The following is a 12,350-nucleotide window of genomic DNA, read 5'->3' as shown; positions in this document are numbered from 1 at the left end:
AGCAACGGGGAAGAGAAGCCTGGATTCATAGAAATTCTCAATGACCTTGCAGATACAAAAATTTAAGGAACACATTACTTTTTTTTCCCCTGGATTTAAAAAATCTTTTATTTTCTGTGTAATACTGGTTACCAAGATGTCATAATGCTAAAAACAGGAAATTTACAATTGGGAAAAAAGCTGGTGAGATTAGATTAGAAGGGAGGGATGTGTATTTATTGAAGGAGGAGTATACCTTTTTTTTGTTTTTTTTTTAACATCTTTATTAGGGTATAATTGCTTTAAAATTGTGTGTTCATTTCTGCTTTATAACAAAGTGAATCAGTTATAGATATACATATGTTCCCATATCTCTTCCCTCTTGCATCTCCCTCCCTCCCACCCTCCAGATCCCACCCATCCAGGCGGTCACAAAGCACCGAGCTGATCTCCCTGTGCCGCGCGGCTGCTTCCCACTAGCTATCTACCTTACGTTTGGTAGTGTATATATATCCATGCCTCTCTCTCGCTTTCTCCCAGCTCACCCTTCCCCTTCCCCATATCCTCAAGTCCGTTCTCCAGTAGGTCTGTGTCTTTATTCCTGTCTTACCCCTAGGTTCTTCATGACATTCTTTTTTTTTAAAAATCCATATATATGTGTTAGCATACGGTATTTGTCTTTCTCTTTCTGACTTACTTCACTCTGTATGACAGACTCTAGGTCTATCCACCTCATTACAAATAGCTCAATTTCGTTTCTTTTTATGGCTGAGTAATATTCCATTATATATATTTGCCACATTTTCTTTATCCATTCATCAGGTGACGGGCACTTAGGTTGTTTCATTCTCTGGGCTATTGTAAATAGAGCGGCAATGAACATTTTGGTACATGACTCTTTTTGAATTATGGTTTTCTCACGGTATATGCCCAGTAGTGGGATTGCTGGGTCATATGGTAGTTCTATTTGGAGTTTTTTAAGGAAACTCCATACTATTCTCCATAGTGGCTGTACTATTCTCATCAGCAATGCAAGAGTGTTCCCTTTTCTCCACACCCTCTCCAGCATTTATTGTTTCTAGATTTTTTGATGATGGCCATTCTGACTGGTGTGAGGTGATATCTCATTGCAGTTTTGATTTGCATTTCTCTAATGATTAATGATGTTGAGCATTCTTTCAAGTGTTTGTTGGCAGTCTGTATATCTTCTTTGGAGAAATGTCTATTTAGGTCTTCTGCCCATTTTTGGATTGAGTTGTTTGTTTTTTTGTTATTTAGCTGCATGAGCTGCTTGTAAATTTTGGAGTTTAATGCTTTGTCAGTTGCTTCATTTGCAAATATTTTCCCCCATTTTGAGCATTGTCTTTTGGTCTTGTTTATGGTTTCCTTTGCTGTGAAAAAGCTTTGAAGTTTCATTAGGTGCCATTTGGTTTATTTTTCTTTTTATTTCCATTTCTCTAAGAGGTGGATCAAAAAGGATCTTGTTGTGATTTATGTCATAGAGTGTTCTGCCTATGTTTTCCTCAAGAGTTTGATAGTTTCTGGCCTTACATTTAGGTCTTTAATCCAATTTGAGCTTACTTTTGTGTATGGTATTAGGGAGTGATCTAATCTCATACTTTAATATGTACCTGTCCAGTTTTTCCAGCACCACTTATTGAAGAGGCTGTCCTTTCTCCACTGTACATTCCTGTCACCTTTATCAAAGATAAGGTGACCGTATGTGTGTGGGTTTATATCTCAGCATTCTATCCTGTTCCATTGATCTTTCTGTTTTTGTGCTAGTACCATAATCTCTTGATTACTGTAACTTTGTTGTATAGTCTCAAGTCCAGGAGCCTGATTCCTCCAGCTCATTTTTCATTCTCAAGATTGCTTTGGCTATACAGGGTCTTTTGTGTTTCCATACAAATTGTGAAATTTTTTGTTCTAGTTCTGTGAAAAATGCCAGTGGTAGTTTGATAGGGATTGCATTGAATCTGTAGATTGCTTTGGGTAATAGAGTCATTTTCACAATGTTGATTCTTCCAAACCAAGAACATGGTATATCTCTCCATCTGTTTGTATCATTTTTAATTTCTTTCATCAGTGTCTTATAATTTTCTGCATATAGGGTCTTTTGTCTCCTTAGGTAGGTTTATTCCTAGATATTTTATTCTTTTTGTTTCAATGGTGAATGGGAGTGTTTTCTTGATTTCACTTTCAGATTTTTCATCATTAGTATATAGGAATGCCAGAGATTTCTGTGCATTAATTTTGTATCCTGCTACTTTACCAAATTCATTGATTAGCTCTAGTAGTTTTCTGGTAGCATCTTTAGGATTCTCTATGTATAGTATCTTGTCATCTGAAAACAGTGACAGCTTTACTTCTTCTTTTCCAATTTGGATTCCTTTTATTTCCTTTTCTTCTCTGATTGCTGTGGCCAAAAGTACCAAAACTATGCTAAATAAGATTGGTGAGAGTGGGCAACCATGTCTTCTTCCTGATCTTAGTGGAAATGCTTTCAGGTTTTCACCATTGAGGATGATGTTGGCTGTGGGTTTGTCATATATGGCCTTTATTATGTTGAGGAAAGTTCCCTCTATGCCTACTTTCTGCAGGGTTTTTATCATAAATTGGTGTTGAATTTTGTCAAAAGCTTTCTCTGCATCCACCAAGATGATTATATGGTTTTTCTCTTTCAATTTGTTAATATGGCTTATCACATTGATAGATTTGCGTATATTGAAGAATCCTTGCATTCCTGGAATAAACCCCACTTGATCATGGTGTATGATCCTTTTAATGTGCTGTTGGATTCTGTATGCTAGTATTTTGTTGAGGATTTTTGCATCTATGTTCATCAGTGATATTGGCCTGTAGTTTTCTTTCTTTGTGACATCCTTGTATGGTTTTGGTATCTAGGTGATGGTGGCCTCATAGAAGGAATTTGGGAATGTTCCTCCCTCTGCTGTATTTTGGAAGAGTTTGAAAAGGATAGGTGTTAGCTCTTCTCTAAATGTTTGATAGAATTCACTTGTGAAGCCATCTGATCCTGGGCTTTTGTTTGTTGGAAGATTTTTAATCACGGTTTCAATTTCAGTGCTTGTGATTGGTCTGTTCATATTTTCTATTTCTTCCTGATTCAGTGTTGGCAGGTTGTGCATTGCTAAGAATTTTTCCAGTTTTTCCAGATTATCCAATTTACTGGCATAGAGTTGCTTGTAGTAATCTCTCATGATCTTTTGTATTTCTTCAGTGTCTGTTGTTACTTCTCCTTTTTCATTTCTAATTCTATTGATTTGAATCTTCTCCCTTTTTGTCTTGATGAGTCTGGCTAATGGTTTATCTATTTTGTTTATCTTCTCAAAGAACCAGCTTTTATTTTTATTGATCTTTGTTATCATGTCTTTTTCATTTATTTCTGATCTGATTTTTATTTCTTTCCTTCTGCTAACTTTGGGTTTTTTTGTTCTTCTTTCTCTAATTGCTTTAGGTGCAAGATTAGGTTGTGTATTCGAGATGTTTCCTGTTTCTTAAGGTGGGCTTGTATTGCTGTAAACTTCCCTCTTAGAACTGCTTTTACTGCATCCCATAGGTTTTGCGTCATCGTGTCTCCATTGTCATTTGTTTCTAGGTATATTTTTATTTCCTCTGATTTCTACAGTGATCACTTCGTTGTTAAGTGGTGTATTCTTTAGCCTCCATGTGTTTGTATTTTTTACAGGTCTTTTCCTGTAATTGATATCTACTCTTATAGCGTTGTGGTCGGAAAAGATACTTGATACAATTTCAATTTTCTTAAATTAACCAAGGCTTGATTTGTGACCCAAGGTATGACCTATCCTGGAGAATGTTCCATGAGCACTTGAGATAAATGTGTATTTTGTTGTTTTTGTATGGAGTGTCCTAAAAATATCAATTAATTCCATCTTGTTTAAGGTATCATTTAAAGCTTGTGTTTCCTTATTTATTTTCATTTTGGATGATCTGTCCATTGGTGAAAATGGGGTGTTAATGTCCCCTACTATGAATGTGTTACTGTCGATTTCCCCTTTTATAGCTGTTAGTATTTGCCTTATGTATTGAGGTGCTCCTATATTGGGTGCATAAATATTTACAATTGTTATATCCTTCTTGGATCGACCCCTTGATCATTATGTAGTGTCCTTCTTTGTCTCTTCTGATAGTCTTTATTTTAAAGTTTATTTTGTCTGATATGAGAATTGCTATTCCAGGTTTCTTTTGGTTTCCATTTGCATGGAATATCTTTTTCCATCCCTTCTCTTTCAGTCTGTATGTGTCTCTAGGTCTGAAGTGGGTCTCTTTTAGACAGCATATATATGGGTCTTGTTTTTGTATCCATTCAGCCAATCTGTGTCTTTTGGTGGGAGCATTTATTCCATTTACATTTAAGGTAATTATCAATATGTATGTTCCTATTCCCATTTTCTAAATTGTTTTGGGTTCGTTATTGTAGGTATTTTCTTTCTCTTGTGTTTCTTGCCTAGAAAAGTTCCTTTAGCATTTGTTGTAAAGCTGGTTTGGTGGTGCTGAACTCTCTCAGCTTTTGCTTGTCTGTAAAGGTTTTAATTTCTCCATCAAATCTGAATGAGATCCTTGGTGGGTAGAGTAATCTTGGTTGCAGCTTTTTTTCCTTCATCATTTTAAAAATGTCCTGCCCCTCCCTTCTGGCTTGCAGAGTTTCTGCTGAAAGATCAGCTGTTAACCTTATGAAGATTCCCTTGTATGTTATTTTTTGTTTTTCCCTTGCTGCTATTAATATGCTTTCTTTTTATTTAATTTTTGCCAGTTTGATTAATATGTGTCTTGGTGTATTTCTCCTTGGATATATCCTGTATGGGACTCTCAGTGCTTCCTGGACTTGATTATCTATTTTCTTTCCCATATTAGGGAAATTCTCAACTATAATCTCTTCAAATATTTTCTCAGTCCCTTTCTTTTTCTGTTCTTCTTCTGGATCCCCTATATTTTGAATGTTGGTGTGTTTAATGTTGTCCCAGAGGTCTCTGGGTCTTTCCTCAGTTCTTTTCATTCTTTTTTTTTTTTATTCTGCTCTGCAGTAGTTATTTCCACTATTTTATCTTCCAGGTCACTTATCCGTTCTTCTGCCTCAGTTATTCTGCTATTGATCCCATCTAGAGTATTTTTCATTTCACTTATTGTGTTGTTCATCATTGTTTGTTTCATCTTTAGTTCTTCTAGGTCCTTGTTAAATATTTCTTGCATTTTTTCTATTCTATTTCCAAGATTTTGTATCATCTTTACTATCATTATACTGAACTGTTTTTCAGGTAGACTGCCTATTTCCTCTTCATTTCTTAGGTCTGGTGGGTTTTTATCTTCCTGCTTCATCTGCGGTGTGTTTTTCTGTCTTCTCATTTTGCTTATCTTACTGTGTTTGGGGTCTCCTTTTTGCAGGCTATCGGTTCGTAGTTCCCGTTGTCTGTCTCCAGTGGCTAAGCTTGGTTCAGTGGGTTGTGTAGGCTTCCTGGTGGAGGGGAATAGTGCCTGTGTTGTGGTGGATGAGGCTGGATCTTGTCTCTCTAGTGGACAGGTCCACATCTGGTGGTGTGTTTTGGAGTGTCTGTGGACTTATTATGATTTTAGGCAGCCTTTCTGCTAATGGGTGGGTTTGTGTTCCTGTTTCACTAGTTGTTTGGCATAGAGTGTCCAGCCCTGTAACTTGCTGGTTGTTGAGTGCAGCTGGGTGGTGGCGTTGAGATGGAGATCTCTGGGAGATTTTCACCATTTGATATTATTTGGAGCTGGGAGGTCTCTTGTTGACCAGTGTCCTGAAGTTGGCTCTCCCACCTCAGAGGCACAGCCCTGAGCCCTGGCTGGAGCACCAAGAGCCTTTCATCCACATGGCTCAGAATAAGAGGGAGAAAAAGTAGAGAGAAAGAATTAGTAGAAGTAGGAAGAAAGAAAGAAAGAAAGAAAGAAAGAAAGAAAGAAAGAAAGAAAGAAAGAAAGGAAGGAAGGTAGGAAGGAAGGAAGGAAGAAAGAAGAAAAGGAAAGAAGGAAAGAAAGAAAGAAATGAGGGAGGGAGGGAGCGAGGGACAGAAGGACGGTGGGAGGAAGGAAGGAGGGAAGGAAGGAAAAAAGAAAGAAAGAAAGAAGATAAAGTACAATAAAATAAACTAAAATGTAATAAAGTTATTAAATTTAAAAATAATTATTATGGAAAAAAAATTTTAAAAAAAATGGACGGAGAGAACCTTAGGATAAATGGTGGAAGCAAAGCTATACAGACAAAATCTCATACAGCAGCATATGCATACAAACTCACAAGAAGAGGAATAGGGGAAAAAATCATAAATCTTGTTCTCAAAGTCCACCTCCTCAATTTGGGATGCTTCATTGTCTAAAGGAGGGAAGGACAGAAAGAAAGAAAGAAGGAAAGAGAGAAAGACAGTAAGTAAGAAAGAAGATAAAGTAAAATAAAATAAAGATATTAAAATTAAAATTATTAAGAAAAAAATATTTAAAAAAATAAGACGGATAGAACCCTAGGACAAATGGTGGAAGCAAAGCTATACAGACAAAATCTCACACAGAAGCATACACATACACCCTCACAAAAAGAGGAAAAGGGGAAAAATTCATAAATCTTGCTCTCAAAGTCCACCTCATCAATTTGGGATGATTTGCTGTCTGTTCATTTATTCCACAGATTCAGGGCACTTCAAGTTGACTGTGGAGCTTTAATCCGCTGCTTCTGAAGGTGCTGGGAGAGATTTCCCTTTCTCTTCTTTGTTCTCACAACTCCCAGGGCCTCAGCTTTGGATTTGGCCCCGCCTCTGCATGTACGTCAATGGAGGGCGTCTGTTTTTTGCTCAGACAGGACGGGGTTAAAGGATCCCCTCATTCGGGGGCTCTGGCTCACTCAGGCCGCGGGGAGGGAGGGGCACGGAGTGTGGGGCGAGCCTACAGCATCAGAGGCCAGCGAGACTTTGCACCAGCCTGAGGCTCGCCGTGCGTTCTCCCGGGGAAGTTGTCCCTGGATCCCGGGAACCTGGCAGTGGCGGGCTGCACAGGCTCCCCGGAAGGGAGATGTGGATAGTGACCTGTGCTTGCACACAGGTCACAGATCTTGGTGGTGGCAGCAGCAGCCTTAGCGTCTACTGCCCATCTCTGGTGTCCGCGCTTTTAGCCGTGGCTCGCGCCCGTCTCTGGAGCTCCTTTAAGCAGCGCTCTTAATCCCCTCTCCTCGTGCACCAGGAAACAAACAGGGAAGAAAAAGTCTCTTGCCTCTTCGGCAGCTCCAGACCTTTTCCCAGACTCCCTCCCGGCTAGCCGTGGTGCACTAACCCCTTCAGGCTGTGTTCACGCAGCCAACCCCAGTTCTCTCCCTGCACTCCGTCCAAAGCCTGAGACTCAGCTCGCAGCCTCGCCCTCCCCGGCGGGTGAGCAGACAAGCCTCTCAGGATGGTGAGTGCCGGTGGGCACAGATACTCTGTGCAGGAATCTCCCCACTTTTCCCTCCGCACCCCTGTTGCTGCACTCCCTTCTGCGACCCCGTAGCTCCCCCTTCTTCCACCCACAGTCTCCACCTGTGAAGGGGCTTCTAGTTTGTGGAAACCTTTCCTCCTTCACAGCTCCCTCCCACTGGTGCAGGTCCCGTCCCTATTCTTTTGTCTCTGTTTTTTCTTTTTTCTTTTGCCCTACCCAGGTACTTGGGGAGTTTCTTGCCTTTTGAGAGGTCTGAGGTCTTCTGCCAGCGTTCCGTAGGTGTTCTGTAGGAGTTCTTCCACGTGTAGATGTATTTCTGGTGTATCTGTGGGGAGGAAGGTGATCTCCACGTCTTACTCTTCCGCCATCTTCCCGTCGTCCTCCCACATTACTTATATTAAATGAATAAATTTACTTAAATTGAACCAATGTTCCAATAAGGATAATTTTTTTCTTATATCAACAAAAATGATTACTTCCATTTTCTTTGTGTCTCATCTCTCTGTGCTTCAGTTCCATCAGTAAAATGGGATTAAAATAGTACTTACCTCACAGGATTGTTTTGAGAATTAATCCAGGCAGAGCTTTATCAACGTGCCTGGCATTTAGCAAGTACTCATTACTGTGCTTTTTATAATAATTATAAATATAATAACAACAACTTTAGTAAAAATTTGGGTGGATGATTTAGTTTGTGTCTATTTGCCAGTGCAGTATTTTTTTTTCTTTAATCTGAAATCTACTTTCATTTGAATCTCTCAATCCCTCAGACCAATGAACTGTCCTTTACACTCACCCTCAAATATAGAGCCTGTCCCAAGCCCTGACCATTTCTCTGCATATTAGCTGAAAAAACCCTTGCCTCTTGGTCTTCCTGGATTTTGCTGTTCTCCAAAAGCTTCCCATTTCCCCGTTGCCTGTGTCTGAGAGTATTTGGCTGCAGATGTATGCAGTTATCGGGCCTTGGTTCAGGATGAATTTTAGTTATTTCCTGACCATACTTCTAACCTCTCAGACTCCTTTGAGATTCTCTCTTGGTTGATTCTGAACAGCTTTTATTTAAACTCATGTATGGATTTCATAACGTTGACTGCTAGCATTTTGCAAACGCAAAATGAACTTGTTCACTGAGACTGAACATTTTACAGGGGCTGGTTAGTTCACTTGGTTTGAGTTTCGTTTTAATGAAGTACAAGTTGAGGATTCAATCCCCAGGAGGGCTAGTTAGCTTCACTGTGCTCCTGGCCAAAGCCTGAGTCTCCAGCCCTTGGAGGCAGACAGAGTTGTAAACTTGGTCACGGACATCCCTAGACCCTGGACGTTGACAGAATTCTGAAATATTTAGTTTTAAACTTTCTGTTTTTTTCATTTTAGCATATATACACTTCAGCCATGAAGCAGTGAAGGAGAAGACCAGGTATCGGTCTGAACTTGGTGAGACCATTACTGCCAATTAGAATTAAGAACAAACATACCTTCTTCCATATCTCAATGTGGAAGAAGCAAACTTTTGAATAGATATTTTATTTTGTTAAAGAAAGTCCCATGTTAAAACTGAATGCATATATCCACACCTACCTATTCATTCCTTTTCAATACATGTTTTATTCTGGTGCAGGTATCACTTTTAAATATGTGTCACCCTGAGTATGTAAGGTGTGACAGAGCCTACTGCTTTAATAATTGATACATGTAGTAATAACTGGTTTGCTGACATTCTTTAACTCTTTAGTTCTTTTATGCTTCAACCCTGGTCAAATGAATACTGGGAATTTTCTAATGTTTTATTTATATTATATACACTTCTTGTAATGATGTGGCAGTCTAATTTCCAGAAGCAGGTGGATAGTTATAGATTTTGATTTTTTAACAGCATTTTTAAAGAATTGAAATTTTAAGCTTTTTTTGTGGTGAACTATATTTTCACATTATTGCATTTTTTTTGGTATCAGATATATATTTACACATTTTTTCAAAGCCAGAATCTTTTTTAGTGTATCAGAGACTCCCTATGTCTGTTTATAGTTTTTGTTTGTTTGTTTGTTTTGTTTTCTTTACCAAACAGTGATATAACTTTTTGGTACTTAAAAAGTGAAAAAAATCAGTTGTGAAAACTTTAAAATAAATATCATCTCTTTATTATAGCTTTTCAATATTAAAATTAAGTTTGTTCAACTGGAATATTCTGTATATTCTCCACTCATATAATGCTCTACTTTCATGATTGACTTCCTAAAGTGGATTATCTCTTCACAAAAAAATCAGGAGCAAGGTACTCATTGTGCTTTCCTTGCTATTCATGAATGAAAATAAATAGTCCTCTTTCCTACTTTACATTTCTTGTGAGCTGGTTGTAATGACCTAGAGTAAAACCTGAATGTCACAACTTACTTCTCTCCACTGAGCTGAGAGCCTAAAGAAAGTGCTAACTAAGCAACTCATTTTCTCCTTGTCTAGATCACATTCTATCTCCTCTAGGACCCTGCATTTAGGTTATAAGATTTAAAGTTCTTTAATCTCCTATTTCCTGGAAGCAATCTACTAAACCAATCTTGTTTTTCTGGGACACTGCTTTCATTATCCTTTCCTTTGTCTGCCAAAAGTTCTATCCCTACTCTACTGTGATTTGGGTTGTGATTTGGGAACCTAGGAGAAGGTAGAGTTGATGGACCCTGGCAGTGAGTAGAGAAGTGAAACTCAGATTACTTATTTTTCCACATGAAAATCTGGTTAATTGTTTCCCCTACAAACTGCAGATAACCAAAACAAGTAGCATTTTGGTGAGCATTTTCAGTAATAGTCTATGACTTAGTTCAACTAATTATTTCCTTAATTTAAAGGTTTGGTTTGTTTTGATTTTACTTCAATTCCATGTGTTACAGTGCCCTCAAGGAAAACAAAAGCAATGCCTGGGTTTCTCTAAGAAAGAAGAGAATGGAATGTCTTTTGTAATAACTTTTCATAGGATGGGCATCCAAGGCAGATGGAGTGATCTCCTTCATTGCCCTGACTGGAGACTCCCTACTATACATAATATGAAAGTGTATGAATGTTTAGTGTGGAGAATCCTTGATGGCTTGGATTCCTTAGATTGGGTTTTTTATGATAAACAAAAAAATACTGACTATCCTTTTTACAACTTATGAAGATGAAAAGCAAAATGTATGAACTGTGAAATCAATAACAAAAAATATGAGATTAAGAAATTTAAGCCCACATTGGACTTAATCATGGCATGCTCTAGGTTCTTCCATATTGAAGAAAAACTTTGACCCTGTGTCTATTTCCAGTTACCTTGTCTTCCACTCAAACCAGTGAAGTAGGAAGAGTGATATGCAATCTGCTGTCAGCACTTATTATTTTTTTTACCATATATGCCTTAATCCACTGCAGTCTGGCTGTTGCCCTTAAGAAATTGCTCTTGCTAATAAATTCACCAATGATCATTTAATTGGCAACTGAAGTGACATCTGGATTTAATCTGTTCCACCATACATTAGTTTTATGATCTTTGGCAACCTAGCTGATTTTTGTAAAATGGTGATAATAATGGTACCTACCTCATAGGGTTGATGTGAAGATTAAATATGATAATGTATATCCAGGACTTGACGAAGTTCCAGGCTCAGTAAATATTAAATATTATTGTTCTTCCCCTCTCTTCACTTCTCTGTGACATTCCACACTATTATTCTTTTTGAAACTCTTCTAGTTCTCCTCTTGGGTTTTCATTAATCCACTCTGATCCCTTTCCTGCTTTTTGAATTATTTATCCATCTTTCTTGAAAGCCCCTGTTCCTCCAACCATTTTGACATTAGTAAGAGGACAAATCTGAGTTATTATCTTGGCTCTGCCACTTACAAGTATTATAAGCTTGGGCAAGTTACTTAACCTCCCTCAACCTTTGTGTCTTCATCTGCAAAATGGCTCTTAATTGGTACCTGCTTCCAAAGTTTGTTATGAGGATATTTATCTATTAATTAATTTGACAAATATTTATTGAGTACTTACTTATGTGCCATACTTTGCTCTAGGTACAGAAGATAATGTGGTTAGTAAGACAGATTTGACCATTTTTTCCCTCAATGAACTTATATTGTAGTGTGGGGAAACAGAAAATAAGTTAGTGAATGTATAAATTCAGATTGAAAGAAGGGCTAGAAAGAAAGAAAACTGGTAATATTTTAGAGAGTTACTGGGGTGGAATTGAGTAATTTATATTTGGGTTGGTGATCAAACAAGGCCTCACAAGAAAGTGGCCTTTGAGCTGGACCTTAATAAGAAGAAGGAACCCTAATGTGGTAAAATCATCAGTTGACAGCATTTCAGGAAGAGGTAACAGCAACTGCAAAGGCCTTAAGGTGGAAACAAACTATCTAAGGAACAGTAAGAAGGTCAATATGCTTAGAGATGTGTGAACTAAAGGGTGAATGGAAGAAGCTGAGGTTGAAGAGGTAAGTTAAGGCCAGATCATATGGTATAATGGGAAGTCATTAGAGAGATTTAAAGCAGTAAAGGGCATGACCTACTTTGCATTTTAAGAGAAAACTCTAGATACTATATGGAGAATGAATTGGAGGAGGGTGAGGAGTACAATCAAGGAGACCAGATGGCAGGTACCATAGCAATCCAGGTGAAAGATGATGACATTTTGGAGTAGAGTGGTAGTGATAGCAGTGAAAAGAAGGGGATAGATTTGGGTTATATTTTAGGAGTCAGGTTGGTGGGATTGCTGGTGGTTTGGTTATGAGGCAGGAAGAAAGAGGTTTAAAGAAAAGAGATGAATTAAAGGAAATCGTCTAGTGTGGCTTCAGTCAGGTGGATGACGGTGCCATTTATTGAGATGGGGAAAACTAGGAGAGTTCTGTTTTTGAGGCTTCAGTTAAATATGTGTATAGCATTTAGAGAATTA

This window comes from Lipotes vexillifer, unplaced genomic scaffold (assembly GCF_000442215.2).
Source record: "Lipotes vexillifer unplaced genomic scaffold, Lipotes_vexillifer_v1.1 scaffold8, whole genome shotgun sequence".
NCBI classification, from domain to species: Eukaryota; Metazoa; Chordata; class Mammalia; order Artiodactyla; family Lipotidae; genus Lipotes; species Lipotes vexillifer.
Note: the sequence above shows the minus strand (reverse complement) of the source record.